At 37.3% G+C, this 16528-nt stretch overlaps 1 pseudogene; it reads right to left on the reverse strand.

The window, feature by feature from the left end:
• Positions 1-243: 243 nt before the first annotated feature.
• LOC101347590 (centrosomal protein of 57 kDa pseudogene) lies at positions 244-1414 on the reverse strand (annotated as a pseudogene).
• Positions 1415-16528: the final 15114 nt, after the last annotated feature.

Here is a 16528-nt window from a genome sequence, read left to right on the forward strand (position 1 = left end):
AATTTGGCATTCTGTGAAAATGGAGGATGACTACATCAGATCACAAAGTGGAGGATGACTACATCATTACATAACTGCCAAATTACATCATTATATAACAGCCAAATTATATCATTATATAACTGCTGAACCACTGAGAATCATGTCCCAGACAAGATGACACATAACCTTAACCATCACAGCCAGCATTACTCTTGCCTCACACCTTGGCATTAGTTACTGCCACATGTACATTGTTAATGCACAAAAAAGTTGGATAATAGAATTTTTACTATTGTTGTAAATGTGAAATGTCAGATAAGGAGATAGTTAGTAAGTGAGAAGTAGGTGAAGTTTGCACGTGCTTCAATAACTGACAGCTTTTCCTGCCTTTTTTCTCCAGATCTCAGTTTTGTAGAGTCCTTATTTGTGTTCTGCTTCTCTATCTCCTGTTTCTCCAGCTGAGCTTGATATTTTTGAACTTTAGTTGTTTCATTGGCTTTTGCCTCCATTCTTCCCACTAAGGCCACCAGTTTCAGGGAGAGACTTCCTTCATTCAACGGTCAGTGACTCCTGGATAAGTTTTAGTAACTGCTGGTGATCAAAACTAATCTGTCCAAACTCATCTGTAAAGTCTGTAAGATTTTTACAACTCTTTATTAATGCTGCTGATGGAGAGAGGTGTTACTGGCAACTTCTTGTTTTTACCACCTTGGGAACACAGTTGCTTTGCCAAAGGAATACTGTTGACTACTCCGTCATTGCCCAAGGTTTAATTGTGTTGCTTCCTTAGTTGGAAAATATGTTGAACATTGGTCACCAGAGCATGGCTAGAACCGGTGGACTTTCTGGTGGTTTTGACTTCTTTTTTAAATTATTTTTTACACCAGGAACATATGGAGATGCCTTATCTTCAAAGATGATAGTCTGCAAATGGACTGCCATACTTGTATGCATTTCCCTTCTTTCTGTTCTTCTTCACAGTGGTCTTGCTTCCAATGGTTGTATTTTTTTCCCTATAAGGAAAAGCATTATATAGTAAGTTTGTTATATTCCTGTTCAAGAAGATTCAGTTTTTCAAGCTGCCCCTGAACTTGTGGTTGATCATGTTGTCATTCTATTTCATCCTATAAAGTTTGTTTCTCTAAGACAGATGTCCTCTCCATTCGCTGCATGCTTTATCGTACTTCCCATGTATCTCAATAATTTTTATGTAAGATTACATTTATTTCTGAACTTAACCACAAAGTTATTAGTCATTGATATCTCTATTCCTCATTATTTGTACATTCTCCCTTTCTTATATTTGTTCATCCAGTAATTTCTGGTAGTCACTTGTTACTCTAGACAATGTTTTCACACTTGCTTCTGATTGGCTCTGTTCAAGTTCCAAACATAGAATCTTTTCTTGAAAGTTTTTCAGACCAGGAAACATGATAAGCACAGAGAAGTAGAGGTTTTAGAAACCAATGCCATCACCAGCTCTCTGCCTTCCCAGCAGGTCTTCAAAGCTCTGGGTTGGTCAGGGGTTTTCTGCTCTCCTCAAGGCTCAGACTTCACCCACCAGTGGCGACCAAAACCTAGCCTATGATGGAAGAAGCTCTTTCCCTGGATTTCAAGGATCATATAAGTTTGGAAAATGCTTGGGTACTCACAATTAAACAAGATTCTTTATTATAGAACCTTTAAGAGACTATAATATGTAGCTCACATGAGATATTTCCCAAACATACATGCTATGGAAACTTTTCTTAAAGAAGCATCTCAGCCTTTGAAAAATAGTGCTACATGAAAAGAGAATTCACAGATTTTAGAGTAAAACTTACCCAGTGTCATGGTTTGAATTATGTCCCCCCAAAAATGTGTGTATCAATTTGGCTGGGCCATGATTCCCAGAATTGTGTGGTTGGCCTCCATTTTGAGATTGTAATTTTATGTTAAAGAGGATTAGTGTGGGATTGTAACACCACTTTACCCAGGTCACATCCCTCATCCAGTGTAAAGGGAGTTTCCCTGGGGTGTGGCCTGCACCACCTCTTATCTCTCAAGAGATAAAAGGAAAGGGAAGCAAGCAGAGAATTGGGGCCCTCATACCATCAAGAAAGCAGTGCCAGGAGCAGAGCGCATTCGTTGGACCGGGGTCCCTGCGCAGAGAAGCTCCTAGTCCAGGGGAACACTGAAGAGAAGAAGGCCGGCAGAGAGAAAAATCCTTCCCCTGGAGCTGACGCCCTGAATTTGGACTTTTAGCCTACTTTAACTGTGAGAAAATAAAATTCTCTTCGTTAAAACCAACCACTTGTGGTGTTTCTGTTATAGCAGCACTAGATGACTAAGACACCCAGTGACAGAACAATTTACAGTCTTTGGGAACAAATTCCCTGAATGCATATATTGTATGTCTTTCTATTTACAAAATATCAAAATTATTTTTATAGGAATTGTGGATAAACATATTTAAAATATATAAAAATTCATCTAAGTATTTTATCGTGTATATAAAACAAATGTCATCTTTTGTAAATATATATTTATTAAAAATCAAGTCTTAACATTTTGTAGGTTTACAAAAAATAGCAGCATCCTTAACAGAGTTGCATTTTCATGTTTCCAAATTACTTTTGGATCCAAGACAACACAGGAGATTTTTGGCCTTTCCACAGGATGCAATCAAATGTGCTGCAGGGGAGCACTGAAAATTTGATTCAATTTCCTGTTTTAAGAATAGAAATAACCTAAATCCAGATGTATGACTTCAAAAGAACATAAAGAAACACAACGTACTTTACAAAATACTGGAACGGAGTGTTAATTCTTTGTTTACAAGTGAGGAGATCGTCATGTTGTATGTCTCGACCCATTTATAAAATCAAGGATTTACTTTTGATATACATGAATTGTGACATCTGCTCTGGTAAATTTTAAGTGGGAAGTGAAACTAAGAAACAGAGTCATTATGCTCTTCTTCTAAAATTATTTTTTTAAGGATGAGTTTATCTAACACCTGAAATTAAATTACGTACAGATGGCTTTTTTTGTCATAATTACAGGTTTACAATCCCAACCTTCATATTATCCTGAATGTGTCTCTGGCTCCATTTTCATACTATAAAGGCCATTAAGAAGCAGGGGAATGGAGAAAAAAAAACACTTCCCAAGAAACTCACACAGAGAGACTATTTTGATTTTTCATTGAAATCTATATTTCTAACTTGCTATCTTTTCTTCTATTATTTTCCCCACTTTGGTGTCTTAATGATTCATTTTATGCCTACAACTCTAATCTCAATAGATAACTATTTTTGTATAGTACTCATTATTAAATGTACATTAATATACTAATTAATAAGACTCAAATAGTGACGCAGAAGTATCTACCAAAAAAAGATTAATCTAAAATTGTACTAATTTTTTCAGAATAAAGTCCTGGCAATCTACTTCAGAAAAATCAGCCAATGAAAACCCTGTGGATCACAGGGTTCTGATCTGCAATCAGTTATGGGAATGGCATATGACCGGGTAGTGTTTCATTCCATTGTGGCATGGTGTTGCCATGAGTTAGGGGCCGACTTGCTGGCAGCTAACAACAAGCGAATATGATAAGAATAAAGTATGGACTTTAGCTAATAATAAAGTATCAGTATTGGTTCATTAAGTGTGACAAATATAAGATGTTAATAATAGGGAAATAAGGTATGGGCTATATTGGAAATCTCTGTGCTATGTTCACAATTTTTCTGTACATCCAATACTGTTCTAAAATTAAAATTTTATTTAAAAGAGGTAAAAAAAAATAGTACTAATTTCTAGGTGAAAAGTAGGAGAAAATATAAATTTAGTAGTCCGAACATGTGCTAGGAAATTTACTTTGCCCTTTATATAATTATTTTGGTTAATCTTCACTATTGCATTGGGAAAGTCTGCTGCAAAAGAGCTCTTTAAAGTGCTCAAAACAAAAATGCCACTTTGAGGACTAAGGTGAGCCTGACCCAAGCCACAGTATTTTCAATCACCTCATATGCATGAGAAAACTGGACAATGAATAAAGAAGACTGAGGAAGAAATGATGCACTTGAATTATGGTGTTGGTGAAGAATATTGAATATAACATAGACTGCCAGAACAATGAACAAATCTGCCTAGAAAGAAGTACAGCTAGAGTGCACCTTAGAAGTGAGAAATACGAGACTTCGTCTCATGCAGTTTGGACATGTTATCAGGAGAGAACAGTTCCTAGAGAAAGATATTATACTGGGTAGAGGGTCAGTGAAAAAGAAGAAGACCTTCAACAGCATGGAATGATACAGTAGCTGCAAAAATGAAGTAAAACATAGCAAGATTCTGAAGATGGCACAGGACTGGGCAGCATTTCATTCTGTTGTACAAAGGGTCGCTACGAGTCAGAACCATCTCGAGGGCACCTAACAACAATAAGATAAATTATCACCCCAATTTTACAGATGAGGAAGTAAGCTTGCAATGGTTAATTAACTTGCTCACAGCTATCCAATGCATAAATGGAAGACTTGCTACTATTATTGAAACTCAGGTTTTCCTAATTCTATGTTATTCCCATATTACCAACTTTCCAATTGGTACGTCTCAAAAACATTACAAAGGTGTTGTTGACATATTAATCCACAGCGCCCTCGGAATGGCCTGGCAGTGTCTAGGGAAGCTGTAGTTTCAGGCCATTCACATCAGGGCACTTTACAAATATAATTTTTTATTAGTTCTCTGTTGTGAAAATGTAACAAAGATAATGCTATGCAAATCGAGTGCCAGGACTGAATCTGATATAATACCCTGAATTAATATTTTATGTGAATATTTCCAGTCCTCAAAGTAATAGGTTTCAAAAACTTCTGGAAAAAAAATAAGGCAGAAAAATCAACAAAATAAATCTATGATTCATGACCCTTAGTTATAAATTAACATACAAGATAGTATAAGGTATACTTACATCATGACTTGAGAGCCAAATCCATAATGGCAATCCATCACATTATACGATATCTTCCAGAAAGAGCTAGCCTTTTTGGTCACAAACACCTGTTAAATGACCACCACTTGCAGAACACATGTTTAATCCTTCATACCATGTTACCTTTTTTGAATAACATTATAAATGTTATCTTCATATGGAATAAACTATGGCAGAGTAGCATTATCTTCTTGCTTATAGTCAACTATAATGTTTAAATAAAAAGTGTTAGTGACTAAATTTAAATAATTTTAAATATATATTTTGGGCAAGACTGGACTTCCAATCATTTCAAAAGTTAAATAAAAACTGGGTTTCTTATTAATAAGAGAGGTTAAAATCATACTTCATTTTTCTTATTGCCACAAGACAATAGAATAGGATCTCAAATAATTAAAGTTGGTTGGTTGATTAAAAAATATACAAACATTGTCTTTCTTTTAAGGAGCTAATACATTAATTGGGAATAGAAAACTGCAACACCTGAAATAAGGGCAAAACAATTAATGACTAGAGTATGTTAAACTGACCAGAGAAAGAGCTACTCATCTAAATCAGAGGGATCAGGAAGCCTGACTAGGCCTGGAGGGATAGGTGATGTTAGAGTTAAAAAGAAATAAATTAGAAGGCTTCTTGTCAGGAAGAAAACATAAACAAAGGTGCAAATATGAGGATGGGCATACACTGTACATGGGATAATTAAGAGATCAACCTGAGAAAAAGATGCTTACTAAGGAAGATTGGGAGGAAAATGAGGGCTTGGAGAAGGCCTAGAATTTTATTTTTAGTTTTTTGTACTTTAGATGAAGGTTTACAGAACAAGTAGTTTCTCATTAAACAGTTAGTACACATATTGTTTTATGACATTGGTTAACAACCCCAGGACATGTCAACACTCTCCCTTCTAGACCTTGGGTTCCCTTTTACCAGCTTTCCTGTCCTCTCCTGCCTTATAGTCCTGGGCTGTTGTGCCCCATTAGTCTCATTTAAGGCCTAGAATTTTAGAATAGAGACTGGTTTTGAAAAAGTCTCAGAAGCTTACATAGACTCTATAGATAACTGACAATTGATAACAGGGAGTCCATGGAGATTGTTGATGATTGTGTTACTAGAGGGGTTAGAGCAGAATGCTAGTAATACAAGTTTTAAGTTGTGAACATTTTTAAATCAACATGCATTTTTAAATAGATTTATTTGAGGAATTAAGCGAGGTTGGGAGACATTCATTTTTTTGCCTGGAATATCAAAACTCTACTCGCACATACTTTCTTGTTTATAAAAATCCTATCCATCCTTCAAGGACCAACCAAATTTCATCTCCTCCTAAAGGCATTTTTCAGTAATTTCTGTTCTCATTGATCTCTTCTGGCTTCTCAAAAAATTTAAGTCTCTATCAAATAACTTAAGATTAAACTACATAAAACAATGAAATAATCTGATGCTGTCTCACCAACTATATTTTACTCCTTGAGGTCAGAGACCAGGACAGCAGGGATCTTGTCTTATTCCTCCATATCCTCCACAGCACCCCATATAGGACTGAATACAGAGGAGGCAGGAGGCACTCAAAAAAATACAGTTGCATGATCCCTACTAGTGGCTACTGAGAAAAAGATGCTTACTGAGCAAGATTGGGGAAAAAGGTATATTCTCTTTTCCTGGAATGTAAATACTACATTAGCACACTTAAATCCATTTCAATTTTACAAGCTTTAATGCTGTGCTGATGAAAATAAAGTCTGTCTTTTTTAACATTTTATTGTGCTTTAGGCAAAAGTTTACACAACAAATTAACTTTCCAATCACCTGTCCCCATATAAGCTGAGCCTTTCAGGGAAGTCATCACCTTCTGAGGAGTCCATGGGTGGTGTAAACATTAAATGCTTGGCTACTAACCAGAAGTATGGCAGTTCAAATGTATTGAGGTGCCTTGGAATAAAGTCTTGGATATCTACTTCTGGAGTGCAGTCCTACTTTGAAATACTTGTGGCTGCCATGAATCAGAATAGACTGGATGGCAGCAGGTTTTGTTTCGTTTTGTTTTCCCACATGCTGCAGCCTTGAACCCTGAGCAATGTGCATGTTCCCACTAGAGGCACAGCTAGCATGCCCCCTTTGCTTCTCTGTCCAGGCTCCTAGACTCATAACCCAGCAGACTCAGCAGATCTCTACCCCCCTCCACACCCCACTGCCCCAAAGCTCCACAGCTGGTCAGGCTGTGACCTTCCATGCCTAGGCAGAACAGAGGAACACAATTTCCTTGTCTTCCAGAATCCAAGCTCCAAAGTTTAAATCAAATCCTGTACTTGAGTTGGAATCTGATTCAGTGTTTAGACGTTCATAACACTAGGAGACTACAGATTTCTCCAGAGTAGAATGACTACAAACAAGCAAAAGATATGCATTTTGGAAGCTGCATTCAATATCATGGATTTCTAAACTTGCTGTGGATTTGCCATCCTAAATGTAGCTCTGATCATGGTGCAAAGTTACAGATTTAATATCACATCTTTTACAGAGTGGAACAACATGTCCTCTGGCCTTGATTAAAATCTTAACTCCAAGTAGCTCTGAAATGGACAAAATGTTCTCTAAGATCCCTGCCACAACCAACTTCTATGAGTCCATGAATATTTAGGCACTGGGGAGCCAGAAGAGACACTGTTGGTAAGGTCGTTATAACCTATAGAATATAAACTTTAAGATTCCAAATTCTTCATAGATTTGGTGCAACCTCTACTAAAAGCCTTCATTACCCAGTAGTGCAGACTTTCATTATATGTCCACATTGATGCTGTGTCAAAATCAGCAGGTTGTATATATTTAAGCTGATTTCTCATTAGAGGTGCTAGATTTACATCAATGCATTCACAGTCATTGAGGTTATAAATTTTTTCATGGCACAAAACAGAGCACTCAGGGACAAAGCCTATAACTTTGATCTCATTGGAATGAGCCTCTAAAAGGGGCTCCATAGAGCCCTCTTAATGCCTGCATCAAGACAGGTGTTGAGGAATTCCAAAAGAAGTAGCCAGAAGCTATGAAGTATCAACAAGCTTAAAAGCTGCCTTTTCACTGGAGAGGTTTAACTGGTCATCACACTGTTTAAAAAATATTGCAAACTTGAAGAACAAAAGAAGGAGCAACTTCAGCTGACTAAACGAGAAGGTTGCCCATAATGATCCTGTTTTGTTAGGTGCCAGGGTGATTTGTCGGAACACCTGTGAAGTGTTTTGAGCCTGAGCTTCTAATGCAGGTTTTTCTTTTTGTTTTTCCACTGTTGTAGACTTTCTTTACCTAAATTTTATGAGTTTTTAAATTACCTCTAATTTAATGTACAATCCAACAGACAGATAAGTGCCATAACTGTCCAACCCCAGTTATCTGATGAGTCTCTCAGAAAAGACAGCAATCTACTTTTCGGCCTAGATCTAGAATCTTCTATGTGAACTTTGGTAACTCTCAGGTCCACCACTCGTCTGTCAGTTTGTCACTGTGGTGGCTTGCATGTTGCTATGACACTAGTGTTTCAAATACCAGCAGGGTCACCTAGGGTGGACATTTTCCACAGAGCTTACATATTAAGACAGACTAGGAGGAAAGGCCTGGTGATCTACCATAAATTAGCCAATGAAAATCCTATCGATCATAACAAAATATTGTCCAAATTCCAAAGATGATAAAGATGGCACAGGACTAGGCAACGTTTGGTTCTGTTATACATGGTGTGGTCACAAATCAAAGCCTACTCAATGGAAACTAAAAACAACTGTAAGGTAACCTATGCCATCTAGGAAGGGATATTTAAGCCAAGGAAGCCTGGATCCACCAGAAGCTGGAAGAGGCAAGAAAGGATTCCCCTTTAAGCTTTCAGAGGAAGTGTAGCCAGCTGGCACCTTGATTTCAGATAAGAACTTTAAGAAAATACATTTCTGTTGTTTTAAGCCACCCAGTTTGTGGTAATTTGTTGTAACAACAGCCCTAGGAAACGAATACAACTGCTAAGTTAGAATTCTCACCTTCCACATGGGAGACCCTGTTCGATTTCAGATCAATGTACCTCATGGGCAGCCACCACCTATCTGTCGGTGGAGGCTTGCGTGTTTCTATGATGCTGAAAAAGTTTTAGTAGAACTTTCAGACTAAGATGGACTAGGAAGAAAGGCCTTGTGGTCTACTTCTGAAAATCAGCCATTAAAAAGTCTGTAGATCACAATAGTCCAATCCACAAACAATCATGGGAATGGTACACTGACATCTACATTTAGTTCAGTCTTTGTAGACTTAGTCCTGGGACCCAAGTCAAAACGAAGAGAACAAAGAAAGGGCAAAACTCATGTGAGTCCAAACTTTCGCTAGATATGAGCTAAATCAGTTCTCTGTTTTGGATGTCATATAAAAATGATGATATTTCATGTATCCAATTGAATTGCTCTGTAATGAGTGACTTTTATAAATATATATCTAGGAATAAACTTTCCAGACATAGGCCAGGTCTGCATCTTCAAGCAAATTTAAAAAAAAAAAATTAAATATGAAAACGTTAAATTTAACTATTTAATTCATTTCTTTACTTAGTATATATATTTTAAGTGCTTACTATGTGCTAGGAGATTTTCTAGATAACTAATGTCATTTGATATTAAATATGAATTATAAAATAAATTGTAACACCAGAGACACCTCAAAAGAAAGGCCTAATGATCTACTTCAAAAAAAAAAAAAAATCAGTCATTGTAAACCTTATGGAGTATAATTGTATTCTGACACACATAAGGTCTCCACTAGTCGGGGTTGACTTGATGGCAACACGTTTACCTGATGGACGGTCAGTTTCCTCATTTTTAAAATGAGAAATGTGATAGCAACTACTCTTGATTGATTGGAGGATTTATTGAGATGATACATATAAAGTGTGACCCGCACTAATCAGTGTGGTCACCACCATGAGCCACATGGAGCTATTGAGCACTTGAAATATGGCTCATCCAAATTGAGACGTACTTTAAGTAAAATACACCCTGGATGTTGAATACCTAGTAAGGAAAAAAAAATGAATGTAAACATCATGTTAACAATCCTTTTATATTAATCACATGTTGAAATGAGAATATTTTGAATATATAGGGTCAAATAAAATATATTACTAAAGTTAACATCACTAGATGTGTGTGTGTGCACTAGAAAATTTAAAACTATATATGTGATTCAAATGCAGAGCTCACATTATACTTTTATTGGATAGTGTCATGGATTGATTATCAACTTGGCTAGGCCATGATTACCAGTATTGTGTGACTGTCCACAATTTTCTCATCTGATGTGATTTTCCCATATGTTGTAAATCCTCCCTCTATGATGTTAATGAAGTGGGATTAGTGGCAGTTATGTTAAGGAGGCAGGAATCAATCTATAAGATTAGGTTGTATTTTAAGTCAATCTCTTTTGAGATATAAAAGAGAGAAGTGAGTAGAGAGACATGGGGCCCTCATACCACCAAGAAACAAGAGCCAGAAGAATAGCGTGTCCTTTGGACCCAGGGTCACTCTGCTGAGAAGCTCCTATACCAGGGAAGACTGATGACAAGGACCTTACCCCAGAGCCAACAGAGAGAGAAAGCCTTTCCTTGGAGTTGGCTTCTAGCCTCCTAGATTGTGAGAGAATACATTTCTCTTTGTTAAAGCCATCCACTTGTGGTATTTCTGTTACAGCAGCACTAGGTAACTAAGACAGTACTGGAATAAATGGGGCCTAGGCAAAAATAAAATTACATTTGCTTAAAAATAAGTAGAATCATTGTAAAATTTAGTATTAGATAATCAGAAGTAGGATACTAAAGATTGGTGTTTGGGTAGTATAATAATTCTATGCATAAGAAAGGTTGTATAGTGTTCTTGGTCCTCTATGAATGCCTATCCCAAGTCATTTCACTCTTCATCCTCAGTTACCATTCGGTTAGCAATGGTTATGTGTCTCTCTCCATACAAAGTATTTGACACTTACCATCTTATTGACTGATATATCCCTAGAGTTCATGAATCCACCACCTGTCACTTTCTCATACTGTAGTGGCTTACATGCTGCTATGATGCTGGAGGCTATGCCACCAATATTTCAAATACCAGCAGGGTCACCGCTGGTAGACAGGTTTCAATGGCACTTCCTGAAAGATTAGAAAGAAAGGTCTGGTGATCTACTTCTGAAAAATAGCCAGTGAAAACCTTACTGATCACAACAAAATATTGTCTGATATAGTTCTGGAAGATGAGCACCCTAGATTGAAAGGCAACAATGGACTCAAGCATGTCAACGATCATAAGGATGGTGTGGAATCCAGCAGCATTTTGCTCTGTAGTACATGATGTTGCCATGAGTCAGAGCCTACTCGATGACAACTAACACTAACAATAAATTTTGTGAATAACATATATAATGTGTAACACATAATATATTTTATTTAGAGCTGACTTTAGAGTTTCTATTATGGCAATATACATCTCTTCCTCTTGAATATGAGAGAAATGGCAGTCAAAGCAAGGGTGTAGGACTTGTATGCCTCACTTTTCCTGGAAGCACCACTGACCCTTTAAACCCTAAAGCTCCCTGCCCTGCAGCTATGAAATAGTAACTTAATTAGATTATATTTCTTTTCTTTTGTCTTAAGGTATTGAATTTTCCATCAAGAGGTGATCTAATCCTTCACATCTATGCAGAGGAAAGAAAAGGGCAAGAGCAAAATGTCAGTTTTGTCTCTGTTGGGATCACATTTATGCTGTACTCTCTGCAAAAACAAGAAGGGGCAGGAGATTGTCTTGGCACTAAATTCGTAGTCACTGAGCCAAAAGGAATAAAACAATTAAGGGCTCTGGATAAGGTATTAACCTTCCCCACCAATAACTTTTGTTAGGATCTGCTATGAAGATACCACAGTGGTAGTGCCTTCTTCTGTTATTAGAAAACCAAAATAACCTCTCTTTCTTTTTTATAAGATAGGCCTTTAGCAAAATCGATTACTATTATCACATATACTATCACATACACACAGTGAGAGTGAGAGAACTTGTTGGGTTAGCTGGAGTGACAGCAGATGAGGGATACTGGTTACATGCCTTATGAATTGTTCCAGGAGAAGATACAGAGAAGTTTAAGGGTTGGTAGCAGGAAATTGAGAGGGTTATAGGTTTCGGTTGGATATTTCTAAGAATATTTCTGACCCAGGAACTTTCTCAAACTCCTGCCACAAAGACTATGAATCTACTGTGTTCTTAACTTATTTGTTCCTATTACAGTAAAGCCACCAGTGAAGCCCTGTCCTCCATGTGCCAGCTGGACATTTTCCCTTCCTGCCTCCCCTTTACAGTGGGTCCTTCTTCCTTAACTCTCTTCCCTTCTCCAGCAGCTGTTCTTTTTCTCTTCTATCCCTCCCATTTGCGGTGTCTATGCTTGCTGTTTCTGGTTCTTCGCCTCCTCTATCTCAGTGTACATTATCCTTACGTCTACTGACTCATCCAGAATAACACTCAATGCAAGAGGCCCAGGTCACTAAATCCGATGGCTGTTTTGCCATTCTCACGTTACTTGAAATCTCAGTAACATTCTACCCAACTGACTCCCACCATCTTGAACTATTCTCTTCCCTGTTGACACAACACTCTTTTGGCTTTCCAGCAACCTCTCTGCCCACTTCAGTCTCTTTTTTTGGACTTCTAATGTTGGAATAATTCCAGCCTCCCTCCAAGGCCCCACTGTCTTCTTCCCTAATGTAAATTCCAAGGCTAGCTCACCTGTCCACCACTTGTCTGTCAGTTTGTCACACCGTGGTGGTCTGTATGTTGCTATGATCCTGGAAGCTATGCCAGTTACAATTTAAGTTCATATTTCTTGTCTGCAGGGCAGGAAACTTTAAGGTTTAAAGGGTCAGTGGTGGTTTCAGGAAATACCAGTTGTCCAATGACATGCCTCACAGTTTGTTGTAAATCAGATCTCTCTTCTCAGTCGAGGCAAGTGGTATATCAAATTGCCTACTCAATTTTTCCACTTAAAAATCTCATGAGCGTAAATGCCATCCATCCACAAAGTCCAAACCAAGCCAACTTCCATCAGCCAAAATGTTCCATCTTATTTTCTCTATAATATTTAGCTTTTTGCTTTAATTACACTTGATGTTTGTAAAGAGAAAGCTGGCGTTGTAATAATTGGATAGCTTTTTTTTTTAATCTATGTTGGCAGAAACAAATTTTCTCTTACATTTGAAGAGCAACAGAAAAGCAAAACTTTGTTTTCTCACAAACTTTGATGCCAAAACTGTTCTCTGAATCAGTTTCTTTAAATCATGTTCTGAAAGTTGAGATGTGCTGTTTTAAAGCTGTTGCCAGGATCACACTGTTCTTACCAGGGCGGATTAACCAGCAAGCAAGATATGCACAGGCTTACATTAAGCAGGGTGCCATGGGTTGGCTTGTGTTTGCTTACTAATCTGCAGTGCACAATTTCACATCAAAGATGTAGTGAAAAACAGGTAAAATTGTACACTGCGGATTGGTAAGTGAGCACGGGTGGGCCCGTGTGTACCTTGCTTACTGGGTAATCCATTCCTTGAATTTAGTACCGAAAACTTCAAGCGTCACTTCATCAAAATCTATAGACCTCCCCGAAACTTTGCACTCTCTCCTTTTGTCCTTCCTTTTCACCTTCCTTCTTGATATTCCCACTTTTTTCACTTTCTTTTTTCTTACTTTTCTTCTTTTATTTTTTCTTTCTCTTTCTTCCTTCTATCCTTCCTTAGCTCTTTCCCACTTTGTTTCTTTCTTTCTCTTTCCTTCTCTCTCCCTCTCTCCTCCTCTCCTGCTCTTCCTCTTTTCCCTTCTCTCTCTCTATGTCTCCCTCTCTCTCCCTCTTTCTCTCCTCTCTTCCACTCTCTAATTTCATGCAAAGTACAAGAAGAGAGATCAAAGAAATAGCTACTTTTCAAAATCAGATATCCAAAAGAAATTTGGGAGTCCCAAAATATCAGAATTGTCTCCCTAGCCAAATTCTCTCCCAAGCCAAAATTTTCCAGAAAAAAATGCCAGACTGAGATTCAGAAATCCAACTAGGACTTCCAGCTTTAAAGGGAAAATAAATTTCTAGTAGGAAAAAATATATATATTGAATTAATTTTTTTTAAATATCTATAAAACATTTTTAACTATCGGGATAAAGTTTTATTTATTATTAATATTACTGAAACATAAATGTATTCTTACAATGTTACAACATTAAAAAAGCACTTAAAATTGTACTATGAAGGCTTGGAAAGGGATGCTCTTTAATATATACTAAGCATTGTGGAGCCCTAGTGGGGCAGTGGTTAAGAGGTTGGCTACTAACCAAAAAGTTGACAGTTTGAATCCACCAGCCACTCACTGGAAACCCTATGGAGGCAGTCCCACTCTGTCCTATAGAGTCACTGTAAGTCAAAATCGACTTTATGACAATGAGTAATGGCATTGCGAGTTGACTGACTGGGCAAAATTCAAGCGAATACCTGTAAAGTTTTGTTAAAAATAAGTTTTCCTAAGGCCTCAGTGTCTTCATTTATTCTCAGTATTTTTTAAATGCCAGAAACATTTCTTAGCAATTTAAAATTCACTTTGCAAGCAAAACAGATAACTCTGCAAGCACACAGCTACCAAAATTTCCATTTATATACTCAAAATGCCTGTTTTGAAAGGACAATTACCTGTTTTCAGTCACAACTTAGGTGTAAATCTCTAAAAGTTTTGCTGATAGGTTTTACTATGTAATAAAACATGTCAAATTCAAACTGACAAGTGGATTTCATTTTTGGAAGGTTTCTCCTCACACCTTTTTCCATTATAATACAAGTAGTACTTAGTCATATGATTTTCTGCAAAACGTAACCAGAAATGTAAAACGTAATGCATGTCACAACATCTTTACGCTTATATGAAGGATTCTGGGGGGGAAGGGAAGGGTCTTGCTAAATGTAGAAAACTGTGCTCTCTGTAAATGAAGAGGCTGCCAGCTTTCATTTGTTCCCTGGTGTTTGCACATCTGCTTTCTAAACCTTGAGTGAGGACAGTTCCCCCATCTCTTGTTGCATATCTGAAATTATTCAGTTACTCAATTTGTGGAATTAGAATATCACGTTATCCAGTAACACTTATTCTAAACATAATATGGACATAGAGAGATGTCAGCCAATGAACATAATCACCATTGTATTTGCAGCTTAAACTCCTGATGGAGATCTAGAGAGATCTAAAGTGCAGTCATGCCATTACGTGTGCATATTTACCATTTGTTTAATCCAACTGGAAACTATGGGATAATGTGTTACTATAATTTCTTACTTCACAACTGATATAGGAAATAAATACTGATGTTTAACAGGTTATTTACATAGTAAAATGCTTTTACTGTAGGTGTTGGCTCCAGACTGATAAGTGGTGATGCGTGCGTGTGTGTGTATACACACACAGAATATTTGAAGTTTTATTATCATTAGTTTTGCATTTGATTGTATATGTATATATCCCATGTAAAATTAACCTATTTTATCACCAGAGTCATTGGCATGGGCATTAAACAATAAAAATTGGCCTTCTAGTCAGACTTAAAAAAAAAAAAAATCTCATGAGCACCTCAAACACAATGTGTTCAGAACTAGGTTCCTAATCTCTCTCTATGCCCTTCTCCCCACTCCACCCCAAGTCTTGGCCTTCCTAAATCTGGTTCTTGCCCAGTGTATGCCATCTCAGGGAATAGTTCCACCATCTATTCAGCTAGATAAGTAGGATCCTGAGTCTCTCATTTTGTACTCATTCTTTCTTCATATTCTATATCCAGTCAGTCACCAATTTGTAAATATCATTCCATCTCTACTGTAACCATCCTGAGATCATGCAAAAGCCTTCTTACTAGTGTCTCACCTTCACTCTCACTCTCTTCCAATTAAAGTTCTACAGTGCAAGCAGAATGTATCTCAACATGCATATCACTCGCTTACTTCAATCTCTAAAATCACCTTCCACTTCTCTTTGGCTATTTCCCCAAATCCTTAAAACATCCATGTTTTCTATGGCCTCCTCACCACCAGCACCACTTCATGCCTCTGTCCCCCTAGTTTCTCTCTCTACAGCCAGACCAGTGGCTTTTGATTCCTCCACAAAGCCAAGCTCATTTCTGCTCAGAGGCCTTACACATTTTATTTCCTCTGTATTTCCCTCTCCCTCTGCATGTTTTTACACACTTTAGATCTCAGTTGTAAATTATTTTCATGAAATAGCTTCTCTTTAATCTCCAACAAGACCAGTTCCCTATGATAAATGTTTTCTCATATAATGTAAATGAGTCTTTAGTATTTTGTAAGCATTTCAAGAATTATAATTAAATGACTAATCTTGTAATTAACGATCATTTCTCTTTCCCTATGAAGTCAGGAAGGAAACTTTTTGTTATTGTTTGTTTTTTACTACTGAATCTCTAGGCATTGTGCATGCTGTTGTTTTTAGTTGCGATCAAGTCGGCTCCGACTCATGGCAACTGTCATGGATTGAATTGTGT

This window comes from Trichechus manatus, unplaced genomic scaffold (genome assembly GCF_000243295.1).
Source record: "Trichechus manatus latirostris isolate Lorelei unplaced genomic scaffold, TriManLat1.0 scaffold00041, whole genome shotgun sequence".
NCBI lineage: Eukaryota > Metazoa > Chordata > Mammalia > Sirenia > Trichechidae > Trichechus > Trichechus manatus.